At 42.2% G+C, this 19569-nt stretch overlaps 1 pseudogene; it reads right to left on the bottom strand.

Moving 5' to 3' along the window:
• Nucleotides 1-17141: 17141 nt before the first annotated feature.
• Gm39600 lies at nt 17142-17428 on the bottom strand (annotated as a pseudogene).
• Nucleotides 17429-19569: the final 2141 nt, after the last annotated feature.

Genomic DNA, 19569 nt, shown 5'->3' with positions numbered 1-19569 from the left:
GAGGCCTGGCTTGTGAAATTTCAGAGGAAAGATTAAAGACTTTTTTCAGGGCCATTGCTAGTTTGATTGTGAAGATTCTATAGTTCTGGTCAGCTGGGGCTGAAGAATCAGCTGTGATTAACAAGATACCAGAACTACTAAACCAAAACCTTTGCATTACTGGGACTATTAATGCTGGCTAGCTGGAGCTAAGAAATTAGCAGTGATTAAGAAGAGACCAGCATCATTGAGGTGATATCTTCTAGGAAATGTTTTCTGAGAGCACAAAGGCCGTGTTCCAGAGATAGCCAAGGTTGTACCTTGTTCTGAGGCTGGACTTGGTAATGTGTAAGAGTTACCCAGGTGGTACTGGTTTTGAAGGCATGAAGGGGTCATGCAGAGCAGCTGAGGCTCGGCACTGTGAGAAGCCATGGAAGGCCATTGGTGAAGGTGCAGCCTCAGTTGCAATTGATGGCCCAGAACTGAAGGGGTCATGCAAAGGAGTTGAGGCTTGGCACCATGAAGAGAGCCTATGAGAGGCTATTGTTGAAGCCAAGTTACAGTGAAAAACAGCAGTGTTTCGGAGATACCAGGACCATGAGATGACCACCAAGAACAGCAGCAGCAGTGGACTACAGGCAGCTGAAGCATAGAAGACAATGTCTACTACAAAGGGCATGGCTGGAGAAGTGACCCAAGCCCTTAGAGGAGCCCAGAAGATCGTGAGTTGGATCCCAGACACTGGACAATTGGAGTTTAATTTTTGCTTTTGATTGTGACTGTGCCCTGATATTTTTCCCTCTTAATATTTTAGTGGACCCCACAGTTAAGAGACTTTTAATTGTAAAAAGACTTTAGATTTTAAAAGATATTGGATATTTTTAATATGTAAGGACTGTGGGACTTTTAAAGTTATTTAAGATCTTGGGGATGAATAAGAACTAAGGGTTGAGGCTTACTAGTGATGTGTTTGTGTGTCAAGTTGACAAGGGGTCAATTGTACTGGCTGGTTTTGGGTGTCAACTTGACACAGGCTGGAGTTATCACAGAGAAAGGAGCTTCAGTTGGGGAGATGTCTCCTCGAGATCCAGCTGTAAGGCATTTTCTCAATTAGTGATCAAAGGGGAAAGGCCCCTTGTGGGTGGGACCATCTCTGGGCTGGCAGTCTTGGGTTCTATAAAAGAGCAGGCCGAGCAAGCCAGGGGAAGCAAGTCAGTAAAGAACATCCCTCTATGGCTTCTGCATCAGCTCCTGCTTTTTGACCTGCTTGAGTTCCAGTCCTGACTTCCTTTGGTGATGAACAGCAGTATGGAAGTGTAAGCTGAATAAACCCTTTCTTCCCCAACTTGTTTCTTGGTCATGATGTTTGTGCAGGAATAGAAACCCTGACTAAGACAACAGGTATTTTCTCACATGAACATAAGCTGGTTTCCCCCTCAGAGGAAAAGGACCAGAACCTCAAGCACTCCAGCAGGCTGTTATTAGTTATCATATCCAGGCTTCGCAGAAGGAAAATTGACAAAAGGAAAGCAAGGAAGTGTGTTTCCTAGCTAACAACTCCTCCTCCCTCTCCCTCCTCCTCCTCCACATCCTCTTCTTTCTCCTTTCTCCCTCTTCCTTTTCCTCTTTTTCTTCTCTGTTCCTTTTTCTCCTCCTCCTCTTCCTCCTTTTTCTTCCTCCTCTTCCTGATCTCTCCCAAATGGCATCAAATACCTGCACCAAACTTGTCAAAACATACTCAAGAGAAAAATCACCTTGAGATTCTTAAGTGACTATACCTGCTAGTTAGATTTGTGCACTAGTTAGTTGATGAGAAGATGGCACTGGAAATGACAGCATTGGATTAAATGGATTTTATGTTTATCCTAGCAGTTACTAGCAGTGCTCTATTGAGCTGTGTGGGCTTTGTAAAGCTTTACCCCATGAAATATACATGTCATTTGCAGCTTATTGAGTCCTGTGCATAGAAAACACTGGTAGTAGACTGCAGGTCGAGAGCTTGCCCCTATTACAGCGTGGTCTCTGAGGAAATCTTATCTGATGCCTAGGAACATAATCCACACATAAAGACCACTTGCATTTTCCAAGTGCTACTTAATGTTGAGTTACCATTGGATTCAAAGGATTTGTTTGTTTGTTTGTTTGTTTGTTGTTTGTGTGTGTGCTCTCTTGGGCCTTGGAATTGAAATACTAAATGAAAAAAAGTAGTAATTTAAAAAATGAAGTATCTTTTGGAACCTAATATTTTTATTCTGTTGGGTTCTAGAGCTGCCAAGAGAAGCATGTGACAACCTATGAAGAGTTTTGTAATAAGCCTAAGATTCCTTAAAATGTTCTATGCACACTCATCCCTTTAAGTCTGTGGGATTAGGTTCAGGGCTCATTTAGACCTAAAAGTCCAGGTCATTTTTATGAAATGACACAGTGTTTTCATACAACCTCTGCCTTTTGAAGCATCTCTAGATGACATGTAATATCTAATGCAATGCAGATGTCATGTGAAGAGTTGTGTTACTTTGGGGCATAATGACAAGAAAGTTTCTCATATGCCTTGTAGAGATTAAGGATTTGGGGAGTTTCTAAACATTTTTAAATTTGTGGTTTCAAAGGCTACAGATATAGAGAGCCATCTCTGTTGTCTACATAATATAGTGAAAGCAACAAAAAGAGCAGGTTGTAGTGTAATTGCCTCTACTCTAGTAGATAGCCTCTAATATTAGGAACCTACACTTGGTCTTAAGTCGACAGTGCCAACTAAGAGTGTTACTATTGGTACTCCGTAGCAAAATCTTAAGGAAAGTAGTCAGAGTAGTAGCTGCCAGGACTGGTGGAGGTGGGAGAGAATGGGGTTATGTGTTCACAGTTACCGTGTTTTCTCCAGGGGAATGAATTATGGAGATGGATGATGGTGATGGTGACAGCCATCATGAGTACTAATGTCACTGAACAGTGTACTTTGATGGCTAAGATACAAAATGTTGTATGTGGCCTTAATTAGGGTTTCTGCTGCTGAGATGAAACCCAATAACCAAAAAAGCAAGTCGGGGAGGAAAGGGTTTATTCAGCTTACACTTCCATAGCACTGTTCATCACCAAAGGAAGTCAAGACAGGAACTCAAGCAGGGCAGGAACCTGGAGGCAGGAGCCGATGCAGAGGCCATAGAAGGTGCTGCTTAGTTGCTTGCTTCACTTGACTTGCTCAGCCTGCTTTTTTATGGAACTCAGGAGCACAAGTCCAGGATTGCACCACCACCATGGGGTGGTCCCTCTCAAACTGATCACTAATTGAAAAAAATGCCCTACAGCTGGATCTCATGAAGGCATGTTGTCCTTCCTCTTTGATGACTCTAGCTTGTGTCAAGTTGGCACAGAACCCGAGAGTCACATGTATTTCAGCACAATATAGAATGTATTTTTAAAAAGTGGGGTGTCATTGTCTGTCATTCCATCACCCCATTCTTGCTTGATGTCTTCTTCCTGCAAATCCCATGTCCTCAGTTTTCACTCCAGATCAAGCTCAGACCGTTCACAGGCTTCCTGAGAGCACAGCTTTGGGCTGCTTTCAGCCCCCATGGTCTCAGCCTTTTGGGCCTTTGTGTCCTGTTCCTTAAATGGCAGTCTCATCCTGGTTCTCTGAGCAGATGAGAACTAAAACCCACCCCTCTATACAAAGACAGCAAAATATGGGGGCAAACGTAATGTTCTACATTAGAATTTTTTCCAATTGCAGAGCTAGAGCCTCAGATATGCTGGATACATGTTTATACCCAAGCCACAGCCTTTGACCTAGAATCTCTTTATAAGGTCATGGTCAATGTCACTTCTCTTTTTGAAATAAGTGAACTTTCAATTATTCTCAAAGCTTAGCATATTATACTTTGAGTTCCACTCTTAGCAATTCGCTAACGCTCAGGCAATAGTGTTAGCGGAAGAGAACATTTTTCTGAGTGACATAAGATAACAGGCTATGGAAACATTCGCTATATTTGGCCTTGGTTATGCTTTAAAAACAGACTTCTATTTACATATGGGTAGATTTGATCTCAAAATTAGAGTAAATTAAATGGACTTTAGAGTAAATTTAATTTAACAATTAAATTCAGGAGCTACCTTCTCCCCAATGCAGACGTTGTGTCCACTGCCCGCCAGTGTTACCTAGCCAAAATGCCAATGTTCGTGGTGTCTGCAGCCAGTCTCAGGATCTGTCTCCCAAATCTCCCCGACTCCTGTTCCTGTGTTGTGTTTTGCTTAGAATTCAAAGGGCTTCTGCTCCTGATTCCTAACTTCCACAGAAAAGGACAATTGTGAAAATGGAAAACTGAAAAGTAGGATTATTTTTCAGAACAACACAATGTTGATAAAAACAAAAGGGGAGCATGGCTGCGGGCGGTGTTCTCCAGAGGGGCGGTGCCTGGTGGGTGCTTGCATACCTAGCAGATGATCCTCAGCAGGTGAGGGTCTCACGCAGTGGGCTACTGAAGACTGGTTTCCTGCTTCTACGTGGTCTTTTTATCCCTCACTTTTAAAATTAAAATTTTATTTTATTTGTCTTTTAAAGTGAATTAGTTATTTATTTTATGTATATGAGTATTTGACCTTCATGTTATGCTCTTTGCCTGCCTGCCCTTGGCTCTCCCTGGACTTCTTTGGGATTTTGATGTATCAGAAGATGTGCTGGCACATTCCACTTTATAGACTGAAAAACTGCTGGATTCTTAGACTATCGGCTGGTAGGCAGCCATTGGCCATTGTTTGACTGGCAGGACTATAACCTGCAATAAATCTCATATATATTCAGAAATGGTTCTAGAGCAATAAAATTATAAGGATAAATTTTTTAATATCTAGAATAGGCTTTCCAATTTGCTCACACCTACAGTTACTGAAGCCTCCCTTTTCTTTTTCTTTTTTTTTTTTTTTTTTTTTTTTTTTTTTTTTTTTTTTGGTTTTTTGAGATAGGGTTTCTCTGTATAGCCCTGGCTATCCTGGAACCCACTTTGTAGACCAGGCTGGCCTCGAACTCAGAAATCCGCCTGCCTCTGCCTCCCAAGTGCTGGGATTAAAGGCGTGCGCCACCACACCCGGCTTAGCCTCCCTTTTCTTGCAGCTGGCAGAGTACTGAAAGTTCATGGCCTGAATTATCTTACTTATAGAGACAAATGAATTTGATTCTCCTAACTCACCACTTGGGAGAGGCAAGGAATTTGGTAATTTTGTATATAAATTTTTTTTTGAGAAATTGTGGAAAAGTTAAAGAAAATAACGATGCTGGTGAGTTGGTCCTTGCATCTCTGAAAAAAAGTGACAAAGGAAAAGAGTGAGCTCTGTGATAAAATTAACCAACTTTTTAGCATCTCAGAATATGGCAAAGGACAGCAATGCTCTGAGTGTTGCACATCAGCAGTCCACTGTCTACTGTTTTGAAGTGTGCCCTGCAAGAGAGGCTCCTTCCAACACTGGAGAGCTCAAGCTGTAGGAAATCAAACTGAAGTTCTCACTGTAAGTGCAGCTGAATCACAGAGAAAGTTCAAGTTCTTGCTCTTGAAGGAAGAAGGAAGGAAGGAAGGAAGGAAGAAAGAAAGAAAGAAAGAAAGAAAGAAAGAAAGAAAGAAAGAAAGAAAGAAAGAAAGAAAGGAAGAAAGGAAGGAAGAAAGGAAGGAAGGAAGAAAAGAATAACTTGGGATGGGGATGTGTGAGAGGACCTGACCAAGTGTGCTCAGTCAGTCAACAGGGTCTTAAGGGAGGAAGTGAGGATTGAAAAAAGAAAAGACAGTTAGACAATACCAGAGCACAACTCCAACAAGTGCTGAAGAAAGTTTATTGTTCCCCAAGCAGCTTTTATACCATTCCAAGTGTATGCAAAGAAGAGGGTCAGTTCTTGCTGAGGACAGCAAGGCATAAACAAAAGTCCTGTGGTCACTGTATTCAGGAACTTATCAAGATGATCAAGATACAAGGAACACATTTCCTAGCTGGATTTTTCTTGAGTCTATTTCTTGTCCTAGCCCAATGTAAATAGTCTCACCAAATTCCTAGAAGGTACCAAGAGCTCTCCACAAGCACCCTACTGAAGCTGAGCACTTTGAACCCTCAAATTCTCGAGGGTTCATCTCACCTGAGGAAGTAGTCCCTACCCTTAGCAGGAGACAAAACAAGGCTCCTAGAGGGGAGGTAGAAAGTGCAGTTCTTTTTTTTTTTTTTAAGATTTAATTTATTTATTATATGCAAGTACACTGTAGCTGTCTTTAGACAAGAGAATCAGGTCTTGTTACGGATGGTTGGAGCCACCATGTCGTTGCTGGGATTTGAACTCAGGCCCTCCAGAAGAGTAGTCAGTGCTCTTAACTGCTGAGCCATCTCTCGGGCCCCTTAATGAATTTTCTATTCAGCCAGAAGCCTGGGGAATATGTGTGGGAATGGACTTAGGGTGTGGGAGAATAGTGGAAGGAACATAAAGCTGGACCAGGCTGAGTTTATTGACAAGGGCCCTCTGAGCAGAGTCCAGTTTTAATACAGAAGCTCACATAGCTTTTTTTAAAAAGTGTCAAAAGTTTATTTGAATACACGGATGAAGCATTTGTCAAAACAAGAAGAAAAAAAAAAAGAGGTACCCTTGGCTTAGTGTTGATGAAGGGATTTTAAGGCTCAGGGAAATTGCAATGCTCGAGTAACAACTCTGTGTAAATGCTGTTCCTCCACAGTAGAGAGGCCCAGAAGACCTGGCCTTCCCTATCCTGTGAGGAGGTCACCAGCACATTTGCAGAGCTTTGTTGTTGCCCAGTTCCTTGCGCCAGACCTTAGGATTGGAGACACCACTGATCAGTTAGATGAATTAAATGCACTGGGTTTAATTGGGCCCCAAAGTAGCAAGATCCAGGCAGTAGCAGTGAACTGCCAAAGACATTTTCATGGGCAGCATAAGCAAAGCAATGTCCAAAATGTACCAACCTATAATGGGCAGTGCAGCCGAAGAGAATTTTGTGTTGACATGATTCTTTTGGACCTTTGGTACTGGCTAATCAATTGTGGTGCTTCCAGTCATGAATAGATAAGAAGTCTAGAACATTTTTGTTTGATCTGTCTAAGCATTAAAATTCTCAAACAACCCACTGGCTGCTCTAAAAAGCCATCTTTCCATTGGTCCAGGTCCTGCTCACTGCAACCACTTGCAATGCTGATCCCCTCCTCCTCCTCCTCTTCCTCCTCCTTCTTCTCCTCTTCCTCCTCCTTCTCTGTCTCAGACTTCCACAGCTCTCCTACCAGAGCCCCCAAACTCCATTTCTTTCTTCCTGGCTTCATCTGATCACAGGTATTCCTCACCATGTTGACATGGTGTTGGACACCAGTTCAGAGATCACAACCAAGGACTTGGAGGAGAAGAAAGTTGAGGAGGAGGCAAAGAATGGAAGAGCTGCATCTGGCAATGAGAATGGGGAGCAGGGGCCGATAGTAGGCAGAGGCAGAAGGGAAGAAGACGGGGAGGAAAGGGAAGGAGATGAAGATGAGGGTCCCATGGTCAAGTGTGTAGTTGAAGATGATGGTGATGGTGATGGTGATGGTGATGGTGATGGTGATGGTGATGATGATGATACTGACACCAAGAAGCAGAATACAAAAGGGGAAAGCTGAACATAAGGCCATGGGATCTACTCAGGCTTCATTTCCCCTGCCCGTAGTGGGCAGTGCCACCCACAGATGACATGTGCCCTCCATCACCCCACCAAAACTCCAACATGAATTTGCAGCAGGCAAGGAAAAAAAAATGTCCAAGGCCCTGCTTTTTTTCTTAAAAATACTTTAAAAGGAAAATCTGTTTGTATTTTTTATTTTTGTACATATTGTTAAGGTCAGCCAGTTTTAAAGGTAACAGGTGACCAAACCACCTTCAGAGCTGTCCTATTTCTGACTTACTTGTGGTATGGCCATGTTCATTATAATCTCAAAGGAGAAAAAAACCTTGTAAACAACAGCAAACACAATCTTATTCCAAAAGTTCCAGTAACATTTTTGTGAATTTACTTAGCTGAACTATAAGTAGTTGATTTGTATGAGATGGTTAAACAGGCCAAAGAAAAGGGATTCCTTTAGGGTTTTTGTTCTGTCATTATCATTTTGGCCTATTTGAGGTACACGTAAAACAATGTCCAACAATAAACCAGAATTTTATTTTGCTGAGTTGATCTTAATGTTTTTTATCAAACAAATGAAGACTACATTGATTTATGGAAAAAGAATCTTGATCCAAGAATTAATTTCCAGAGTTTAGTCACTTTGCAGATCCAGAATACCATGAATGAAGAAAAGGCTAGGCCCTAAGAAGGACTTTCCTAAGACTTTTACTGTTAGCCTTTCTCCTTCCCCAGAGGGACATAGGCCTTCCACAAGAGTAGCAGTGTAGTGGGAAGGCCTTAGTCAGTGTTCTGTTGCTGTGAAGAGATACCATGACCATGGCAACTCTTTTTTTTTTTTTTAAAGATTTATTTTATTTATTATATGTAAGTACACTGTAGCTGTCTTCAGACACTCCAGAAGAGGGCGTCAGATCTTGTTACAGATGGTTGTGAGCCACCATGTGGTGCTGGGATTTGAACTCCGGACCTTTGGAAGAGCAGTCGGGTGCTCTTACCTGCTGAGCCGTCTCACCAGCCCCCATGGCAACTCTTATAAGAGAAAGCATTTAATCGGGGCTGGCTTACAGTTTCAGAGGTTTAATCCATTATCATCATGGCAGGAAGCATGGTAGCATGCAGGCAGACATGGTGCTGGAGAAGGAGTCAAGCGTTCTTTATCCTGATCTGAAGGCAGCAGAGAGAGAAGGCCACTGGGCCTAGGCTTTTGAAACCACAAAGCCTACCACCACAGACACACTTCCTCCAGCAAGGTCCTGCCTCTTAATCCCTCTCAGATGGCTCCACTCCCTAATGACCAAGCATTCAAACATGAGCCTCTGGAGGCCGTTCTTAGTTAAGCCATGATATGGAGAAAGGAAACAATTGGACTTTCGCAGGTCTATTGGACACTGGTTCAGAACTGGTACAGATTTCAGGAGGTTCCCAAGAAGCCATGTAGCCCTCTAGGCTAAAATAGGGACTTTTGGAGGTGAGGTGGTTAAGAGAGTTTCCACTGAAGTCTGACCCACAGTTAGTCCAGTGGGTCCCTGAACTCCTCCTGTAGTCATTTCCCCCGTTCCAGAATGTATATTTGGGACAGACTTGCTTGGACAGAGTTCCCACAATATACCTTCTTGCCTCCTAGGGCGTATCTTTCTCCTAATAGCCCATTCACCTATAAATCCATCAATGAATGAACTCATTGATGAGGTTAGATTCTTCATGGATCAGTCATCTCTCAAGATGCTTTGTTACAGTTGGGTTATGATAGCACCTCTGTGTCCAAGGGGGACTCTAAAGCTGGAGGATTTGAGCTCAGTGCTATAGAGCTTTGGATAAGGATGAAAAGACCATGACTGTGTAGGTATTTCCAAATGTCTGGCTAAGTCATTGTAGTTCTTGGTTTTCATTTTTATGTAAAAATACAAGCATAACCACTACATAAAGACAATAACGTACCAGAAAAGTAATGGTGCACTGCCCCTAACAACCACCTCCTACAGGGCTCAACAGACTCCAGAAAATTACCCACAATAGAAAGTCATCAGTAAATTGCAACTGGGCAAGAACAATAAGCATATTGTAACACCCAATAAATCTGAAGAAAGGATTCATAATAAAAAATAACACATCGAGCCAGATGCTAACACTGTAAATGAGGAGACTACACTGCCTTCCCAGGCGGAAAGGAGTCAGTCAGTCCTCAAGTGTGCACTGGCGTGCATGTATATAATCAAAAGCATACTCATATGATTTTTCAATGCCTCTCCTTTACATAAATCAAATTACACAATAGCAACAACACTTAATATTCATAGTTTCGAAGGGCGCTTGCAAATTATTCCTCAAAACATGGTCATTTGAAAGCTTCCAATCTTTTACTGACGAAAGGGTGAAGAAACTAAAAGGGGAAGCCAGGGCTAATGTCCTGTCCATGGTCACTGAGCAAGTTGGCATCAGAGCCCGAGAGAAACCATGGTCAAACTGGCGGTCAACTGGCTCTGCATGGGCGAGATAAAAGAGAGAAACTCAGTCTGGTGTCACTAATGATCTCACACGCTAACCATTCAGATACACTGCCCACTTTTGCACAGTGTAGAGAGTTAGAATGTTTTTACCTATTTTAATGGCAGCATGAAGATAGTTTATATTAATATGTGCATCATAGACATACTTGATAAACTCAAGCAATGCTGATGTAAAGAAAATCAGACAAGAAATGGAAAGATCTCTAAAATCTACAGGGTCGAGAACTAGAACTAGGTACAGTGGTGCAAACCTGCACCTACTAGTAAGAAGGTTCACAAGGATTTTAAGTTCAAGGCCAGTCCATGGAACATATCAAGTTCAGGTTCTGGTCATGTTACATAGTCAGTCTTGTCTCTAAAGCATGAAGGAAGGGTCTGGAGAGATAACCCTGCAGTTAAGAGTGTGTCCTGTTCCAAATAGGACTTAAGCTTGGTCGCAGCACTTGGTCAGACAGCTCTGAGCCATCTGTAACTCTAGTTTCAGGGGATCTGCTGCCCTCCTCTGGGCTCTACATGTGTCTGTGTGGGCATATACACATACACATAAAGATAAAAATGGTTTTTAATCTTAAAAAACAAAAAAATATAGTAAGGAGGCAATTTCAAAATTATACACACACACACACACACACACACACACACACACACACATATATATATATATAAATTTGGTTAACCCTAAGCATCTAACTTTTAGAAATTATACTTCCAATGAGTCAAAAAGGGGTTATAGGTATAAAAACATACATAGTGACTTATGCAGCACTAGCAGAAAAATTATAACACAAGGAAGAAGATCATTAGGAAACCAAAAATATCCTCTAAAACATCTTAATGTATTTTCAGCAGGACTGTTGTCAGGGATATTGGCACATATTAGTGTGACATTTAAATATTCAGAACAATCTGTTAATAAAATCATCAGCCCAAAGGAACCATCTTAATTGCACCAAGAAGACAAAACAAAATGCACGTTGTAGTCAGACCCTCAAGGCCATGGCCTGAATAAATGACAACTCCTGATGTGCTTGCAAGGTCAACAAACACCCAACAGGCAGAGAAACGATCAAAGACAGACAGCAGACCTTCATCAGAACAGACTAAGGATTCCAAAAACATACACCCTTTTTCCTCATGGTGAAACAGTGAAAGGGTTAGCCATACACACAAACTCAACTTTAGAACACTTTTGACCCAGGGCATGTAATAAGCACTCTGCCTCTTGCCTGCCAAAACGTCTGTCAGTTCAGAGAGAATTTGCCTCCCTAACTCCAGACATCTGTGCAAAAGCTGAAAACGTTGGTCAACGATTTTAATGTTTTGTCGACATGGTGCCAAACATCTGGGAATTTGAAAATATCTAGATAATTGACTGATTTTTTTTTAAACTTTTCATCCAGATGTTTGGCATCGAAATAAAATACCACCTTACTATTTAAGTACATACATGATGTAAAAACTCTCAGAGTACACCATTAATATTTGAAAATAAGTTTAAAGGCATATGTACAGTGGGATCCTGGATTTGAAAGCAAAACTTGCATGTGTTCCCAAGAAAAGAACTCAGATAGAATCACACTGAAATGCTTGCAGTGGTTGCTGGGGATTATGACTGATCTTGATTAGGCTTGTCAAGTTCTCTAACTGGTTCTAAAGTCGCCCAGGAAAGCAGCCCCACTCGGTTATTAGATAGTGTTGGTTCATCTGGAAGCTGAGTTTCTTTTAGCATTTGCAATCGTTTACTCCTGGTTTTGGCTCTGAACCTGCCAATGAGTTAGGCTGTTTAAGGAGGAAGAAAGATAGAGTTAACAATGCTATGAAAGCTCTATAAATCTCAGGACTGTGGAGCACATGTGTGTGGATGCAGTGAGCTTGATGGGTGCTCCCTGCTTGATGGGTGCTCCCTGCTTGATGAGGTGCTCACTGCTTGATGGGTGCTCACTGTTTGATGGGTGCTCCCTGCTTGATGGGGTGCTCACTGCTTGATGGGGTGCTCCCTGCTTGATGGGGTGCTCCCTGCTTGATGAGGTGCTCACTGCTTGATGGGGTGCTCCCTGCTTGATGGGTGCTCACTGCTTGATGGGGTGCTCCCTGCTTGATGAGTGCTCCCTGCTTGATGGGTGCTCCCTGCTTGATGGGTGCTCCCTGCTTGATGGGGTGCTCACTGCTTGATGGGGTGCTCCCTGCTTGATGGGTGCTCACTGAAGCAACTAAACCATTTGCTCTGTCCATACTCCCATCTATGTTACATGTCTAACAGTTGACTTGTAGAATGCCCTATTGAACATGTAATTTTAAAGTTACCGAGATGATGGCCTAAGGAGGTTTGGTACTAGACCTCACATGACACATTTAAGTGTAGCCTATGAGCTGAAGACCTAGCTCTAGAGTAGAGCCTCTGACTACTATGCTCAAGGTCCAGGGTTCAGTTTTTAGTTCTCCATTAAAAAAAATAATTAAAGAAAGAAAAGACTAGAACAAAAGATGTGCTTCCCATAAGGAAGGTCCCACCCCTACCCCAAATAACAAAACAAATGTCTATTAAACCATGTATACCACTCCTAGGCACATACCCTAAACCTTCCATAGTCTACCACAAAACCCTGTGTGCATCCATGGTCATTGTTGTTCTAGTCACCACAGCAGGAAAATGGAGCCAGCCTAGATGCTACCACGAGTGGATAGTGTATAATGAAAACATTGCACATATACACAATGGGATTTAGCCAGCTGTAAAGAAACATGAAACAGAATCTGCAAGAAAGGGAATTGAAAAGTATGTTAAACAAGGTGAACCAAACACAATAAGGACAAAAAAATGTGTCCTCTCATATTTGGGTCCTAACCCCTCCTACACAAACATACTCATATGCATATGCACATAGTCACACACATGTATACATGTATTCACATGCATATGTATACATGTATACATACATGCACATATACACATCCATACATGTATATACACGGTGTGACTGTATAAAAACCTGAGGAGAGTGAAATAGAGAATAGGAAAGAGGAAAAGGCACTGAGAGGAAGCGACAAGAGAAGACAGGAAGGATAAATTACTGGAACATACTTTGCTCAAAACACCATAATAATATCTAGTAACTCTGTTTGCTAATTTGAAAATTAAAGAAAATATCCCACTTCTTTTTTTTTTTTTCTTTTTTTTTTTTTGGGTTTTTTTTTTTTTTTTTTTTTCGATACAGGGTTTCTCTGTGTAGTCCTGGCTGTCCTGGAACTCACTTTGTAGACCGGGCTGGCTATGAACTCAAAAATCTGCCTACCTCTGCCTCCCAAGTGCTGGGATTAAAGGTGTGTGCCACCACGGTCAGCAAGATCCCACTTCTAATTCTAAGCATGCTTCATTGTACACCACCACAATATTTATTCTACTTTCCAATTTTGTTTATGTATAAAAGGAGAGAAAAAATTTACACACAAAGTGCTTTGGACTTACATTTTTCATTTATTATTAGAGTTGGTGTGAGTGATGGCTGAAGGGTACCCGAACCACACGGACGTGTCAGCTGATAGCTTTGTAATGCCAGGGCTCTTCTTCCCCATTGCACAGGCCCCACAGTTTGAGTTTGGTCACTGGCTTGCAAGGCAGGCTCCCTCATTTGTTGAACCATCCTGCTAGCTTCCTGTTTGGGATTTTTAAGCTAGAAACTAAATAAAAGTTTGAAGTATTATTTTTACATTGCTTTTATGTGTTTTGTTTGTCATTCCTGTAATTGTTTTATTCTAAGATCACTCACACTCAATGCATGGTGGAGGACTGTGTTGAGCTCCTGGCTTCCAGCCCCTGACTCCATAGACTTCCACCATACTCCCCCATATTGTGAAGTGCTGGGGAATCAAACCCAGGACTTCATGCATCTGACACAAGCATTATCCATCGCCAGACCCTTTGGGGATTGTACAATTACATTTCTTTCTTTACAGAAGAGGGAGGAGAAGGGAGTTATTAGAGGACAACTTTTGGGAGCAGATTCTGTGCTTTTACCATGTGCATTCTAAGGACTGAACTCAGGCCATGAGGCTGAGAGGACATTTTGGAAACATTTCTAATAAATGCATTTTATTAGGCGGTTCCTGGTTGATCTTTCAAATAGAACTGTAGTCAGATCCGAGCTCCTCAATCGGAAGACCCCTGGCTGCTTTGAAATGTTTAGAAAAGCAAGTGTTCAGATGTTCTAAGCAATTCCAAATGAAATGAAGACCAAGTGGTTAAAGTTATCTGGAAACTTCTGAAATGGAAAATCCGAGCTCCCTTTTAAAAGTAACAACAAGAAGGAAGAGTGAATTGGTCTCAGCCTTCACAGGGAGTGAAGAGTCCCCACAGGATCTTCAGTCTTGTCCATTTTAAAAGGCTGTTTGGTAAACAGCCTTGAGGCAAAAGCCAGCACTGGGCTCTACTGTTTACCCGTGAGTGAGTCTCTCCCATCATTTAGAAATGATGCTACTAAGAAAAACCACAGGCACACAGAGCCGGGGAAACATGGCTCCTACTCCCTGAGCAAATTTAAAGCTGTACAGAAAAATACCCAGGGGCGGTAAAGCTTTGTGTCCTTCCCATTCCCTTTGCTGTGAGGGCGGCAGGGATGAACAAAATCAGGTCTAGGCAGGTCCCCGAAGTTAGTTATATGTGAACTGCTTAACTCAACTGTCAGAGCCAGACCCAGAAACACTTCCATATTATTATAAGGAATGCTGAAAAGCACATGCCTGACAGTGTCTGGAGACACCTTTGACTCTTAACACGTCCAGGTTTGAAAAGACAAGACACTAGCTGCTAAAGTCATATACAAAAAGAAGCAAGAAGTGTATCTACAAAGATTTTTGCCTATCCTACGAGCTCAAGGTGTCTTTTCACAAACTAGAGCTTGGAGGCATACATTTCCAGGATTCAAGCTCAGTAGCACCCCTCCCTATATAGTATTTAAGTTTTCAAAGCATTTCCACACTAAGTTTGTATCTAAGTAGGATATTGGTCTTGGTGGAAAAGTGATTTAACACAATATGGAAAAACATTTTTTTTAATTTAAAAAACACTTTAAATAGGAAATTTTCTTTCTCTCCCTTCCTCCTCTTCCCCTCCCGCTCCCCTTCTCTCTCTCTCTCTCTCTCTCTCTCTCTCTCTCTCTCTCTCTCTCTCTCTCTCTCTCTCTCTCTCTCTCCCTTCTCTCTCTCTCTCTATCTCTTTCCCCCTCTCCCTCTCCCCCTCCCTACCTCCTCCCACTCTCACACTGAGCTAGAACATTCTTAGTTTAGAGAGCTCACAAAGTATGCCTGTAACTTGCTGAAAAGGGACCACTGAGGGAATTTCATTTCTTGGAGTGTTTCTGTTGCTTTTCTTATTTGGAGATATTGGCAGTGACGGTGATACTTGATAGATTTTGTTCAGAATTGCGTGTGGGTTGTTTGTTGTTGTTGTTGTTGTTGTTTTTTTTGTTTGTTTTCAGAGAAAAAAAATGGATTAACAGTTAAATGAAACAATTGCCAAGTGAAGGCAACCCAGTGAGGCCAGAGTGCCTCAGGCTGCTGGTCTAGGTGGGAGACAGGGTCTCTAGGAGGTGGCAGAGGACAGGCTCCTGACGTAAGGACTTTGCACAGTGTCTTCATGTCACTCTTCTCACGAACCGTTCAGAGCTGCGGAACTGTCATGAGCCAGATTTGATTCCTGTGAGTTGTCTGTGTTCCAAAATCTCATTATTGGCAAACTTTTCCACTTGGTGCTAAATATAGAGTGTTATATAAACACAATATATTATAGGTCAAATCCTGTACCATGAATGCTAAGAGGCATTCATCCAATTTAGAGTTAGAAAGGAAGATTGTATTAGAAATTTACAGCACCAATCAAATGTGACTGCATTATAGAGGACAAAGCCAGTTCCCAGGACAGTCACTGTGCAGTATATTTCGCAATCCCAGGGTTTTTCAAAGGAGAATGACTTGAAGTGACATGCAATCGATTGTATCCTATCCATCCCACTGTTCTCAATACATGACCTTACTCTGTGTCCCTTAGGAGTGGGTCACAATTGATTTGTGATGTGTTCAGAGGATATTTAAAGTACAACATCCTGTTACATCTTCTATGAGTTGAGACTTGTCTCTTGAATCTCACGGTGAGGTCTTTGAGAGACTATAGCCAGTGTTAGTCTGCATGTGCTGTGCGTTGCCAAGGATAGAGAAAATCCTTAAGAAAAGAAACCAAGAAAGAAAGGAGCCAGGCATTCTGGCTCACACCTTTAATCCCAGCACGGAGGAGGCAGAGGAAGGCAGATCTCTGTGAGATCGAGGCCAACCTGGCCTACAGAGTGAATCCAAGACAGGAGAGTTAGAACAGAGTAACCCTATCGCAAAAAAAAAAAAAATCACAAATATAAATAAACAAACAAACAAACAAACAAACAAACATTGTTTTAAAAAGTAAAAGAAAAACGGAAGGAAGGAAAAGGAAAGAAGAGACAGGGAGGGAAGCTGAGGCAGACTGGATGCACTATAGGGACATCTCACTAAAACGTCAGGGGTTCATTCATTCTTGCTGTCTTATACTGTCTTTGACTTATTGTGTGCTACTGGGATGTGTTTATTGGCCATGCGAATATCTTCTGTGGAGAAAAAGTAAATAACTTTGCCCATTTTTAAGTTGCCTTTTTAACTGTTGACTTGTAAGAGTTCATCATATGTTATAGATACAAGGCATGGCAAAATAGATTCAAATATTTCTCTTTAGGATACATTTATGACGGATGGGAATGAATTGTTGATGGTTACCCAAAATACAGGTATAAGCTGAAACTTGTCTCAGCAAAAATAGGAAGCCATAGTTACCTATGGAGGACTTTTTTTTTTTTTTTTTTGCTAACAAAAACAATCTCACAGCATTTATTGTCACCTCATGATAATATGCAAGTAAAACAAGTTGGGTAAATGTCGTTCCCTGCAGAAGACACCTTTAAAAACACTGAGCTGCCTTCTCAGCGTCTCGCATGCTGGACCATTGCTACTTGGAAACACTTTGGAGCAGAGTACTATTATCTCCTTTTAGGATGATCCGACCCAGTTGTTTTCTTGACATTGTTTTAGAATGAATCTCTTCTGCATCATCTAATCCGAGGTTCATGCACTCATCAACATCAATAACACAACGCTCTATCCACATACTCTCTTGCTCAAACAGCCACACCTGAATTTGATCTATTTTGCAAGCATCTGAAGATAAGGTTGATGGGCTGCACCATCACCTTCTGCACCTTCTGGCCCTGGCCACGGTATGCCATGGTGGAGGTCACAAAGGCCACACGAGTAGGAAGATCACCTATGGAGGATCTAGACTCAACAGACTGAAGAATAAATGAGATGGTAATTATTTTCAGTGCTGGAGGTCAAGCCTTGTGCTTCATAGGCAAGTGCTTACCTATGAATTAGAGACAAGGACTGATGGAGAGACCATGGAGGAGTGCTGCTTTCTGGCTTGCTCAGGTTGCTTTTTTATACCATCCAAGACATAATCCAGGGGAGGCACCATCCCTTATGGAATGGACCCACCCACATCCACCCACATCAATCATCAATCAAGAAAACGTACCACAGGCTTATCCAGAGGCCAATCGGGGGCATTTTCTCAACTGAGGTTCCTTCTTCCAAAATGGCTCTAGCATGTATCAAGTTGATGTAAAACAGTAGCTGTCACTATAGAAAATCAAACTAAGGGAATCTTGCATTGCCTGTATTGCTAGGTGCTGTGACAAAGGTGTTTAAAAAAAATCATAATGTCTCAAGAACTTTAAGGTAAAGAATAAAGGACAGCAGAGCAGTGAATAAAGAGACAGTTTATCTGTGCACACCAGTGTCTCTTAAGCTTTGAATTTGAAGATTGATGTCTAAAGAAGACCAACTTCTTGGTTAGAAGATGTCACCATTTTATGGGAGGGAGATGCTACCATCTTGCGTCATGTTACATGGTGTGGTGTGCTCACTAATTCTCAATTGTCTCTTACAAAGCCTCTAGTTGTACTCACAAATGTATATGTATGGAGAGCTGTGCCGCGAGCAACCGCATGCGTGCCGTGAGTAATCTCCATTATAAGATGACGCTGGCTTCCACTGCGCCTAACTAGTAAACAAGCCTTATGTGCAAGTGCAAGAGTGAACTCACGCCTAGTCACTGCCCATCTCGCGGCGTAGTAATGGGGTGATGGGCGAGCAATGAATCAGGAGCTGTCACGCCACATCAGGTGCTGAAACGTCATGCTGTGGGCTATATAAGCAGCGCCATTTTCCCGGTTCAGGGTCTTCCCTCCTGATAAGTAAATAATAAAAGCTTTGCCGCAGAAGATTCCAGTTGTCCTGAGTGTGTTCTTGCCGGCGGGGACAAAAGCTCGGGATATATCTGCTTCATGATGTAATCACCTCCCCTACTCTCTTCTACCATCATGTTAGGTATTTCAATATTTGCATTGGCAGAGGTAGAGGGAGAGAGACATGAAGACATACAGAGAGCATTTACCAACTGATTACTGTACAGTAAGTGGCATCTCAGCTAGCTCTTCCTATGGCGAGAGAAAGAATTGCAAATACAGTCTGCATTTCATGAAGTGGCTCTCTCTTTCCAATATCTGACATTACCAACCAACATAGCACAGAAAACATTCATCCACTATACGATAGCCACGTTTTTGATGCAGCAAAGCTACTATCCAGAGCCCTGTCACCCAGGACTGCCTTCTATTCAGTCCTATCTAGATTTATCAGTCCTAGGGCATACCTGCCACAGCCCTGAGCATTCAGGCCTGCCTTGAATGGACTTCTCCCCCTCATTCAGGACCTAAGCCTGGCTCTCTCACCAGGTCTGCAGTTCGTGCTGCAGCACCAGGAGAAAGACAGTCACCAGGCTCTGCACTCTTCACACTCCAGCTGCGGCCAGCTGTGAGGGCCACTGGGTATGTGCCTGGTGTCTCTGCTCATACAGGAAGGAAGTATGACCACTTACCCAAACTTATCCCATCCAGACTCTTCCAAACGTTTGACATCTCTTTTGTAAAGAAACTCCCCCTGGGCTGGAGTTAAGAGCACTCAGTTAAGAGCACTGACTGTTCTTATGAAGGTCCTGAGTTCAAATCCCAGCAACCACATGGTGGTTCACAACCATCCGTAATAAGATCCGATGTCCTCTTCTGGGGTGTCTGAAGACAGCTACAATGTACTTACAGATAATAAATTTTAAGGGGGAGAGGGGGGGAAGGAAGGAAGGAAGGAAGGAAGGAAGGAAGGAAGGAAGGAAAGAAAGAAAGAAAGAAAGAAAGAAAGGAAGGAAGGAAGGAAGGAAGGAAGGAAGGAAGGAAGGAAGGAAGAAAGAAAAGAAAAGAAAAGAAAAGAAAAGAAAAGAAAAGAAAAGAAAAGAAAAGAAAAGAAAAGAAAAGAAAAGAAAA

Source organism: Mus musculus, chromosome 1 (genome assembly GCF_000001635.26).
Source record: "Mus musculus strain C57BL/6J chromosome 1, GRCm38.p6 C57BL/6J".
NCBI lineage: Eukaryota > Metazoa > Chordata > Mammalia > Rodentia > Muridae > Mus > Mus musculus.
This window is presented reverse-complemented; position numbering and strand designations above follow the sequence as displayed.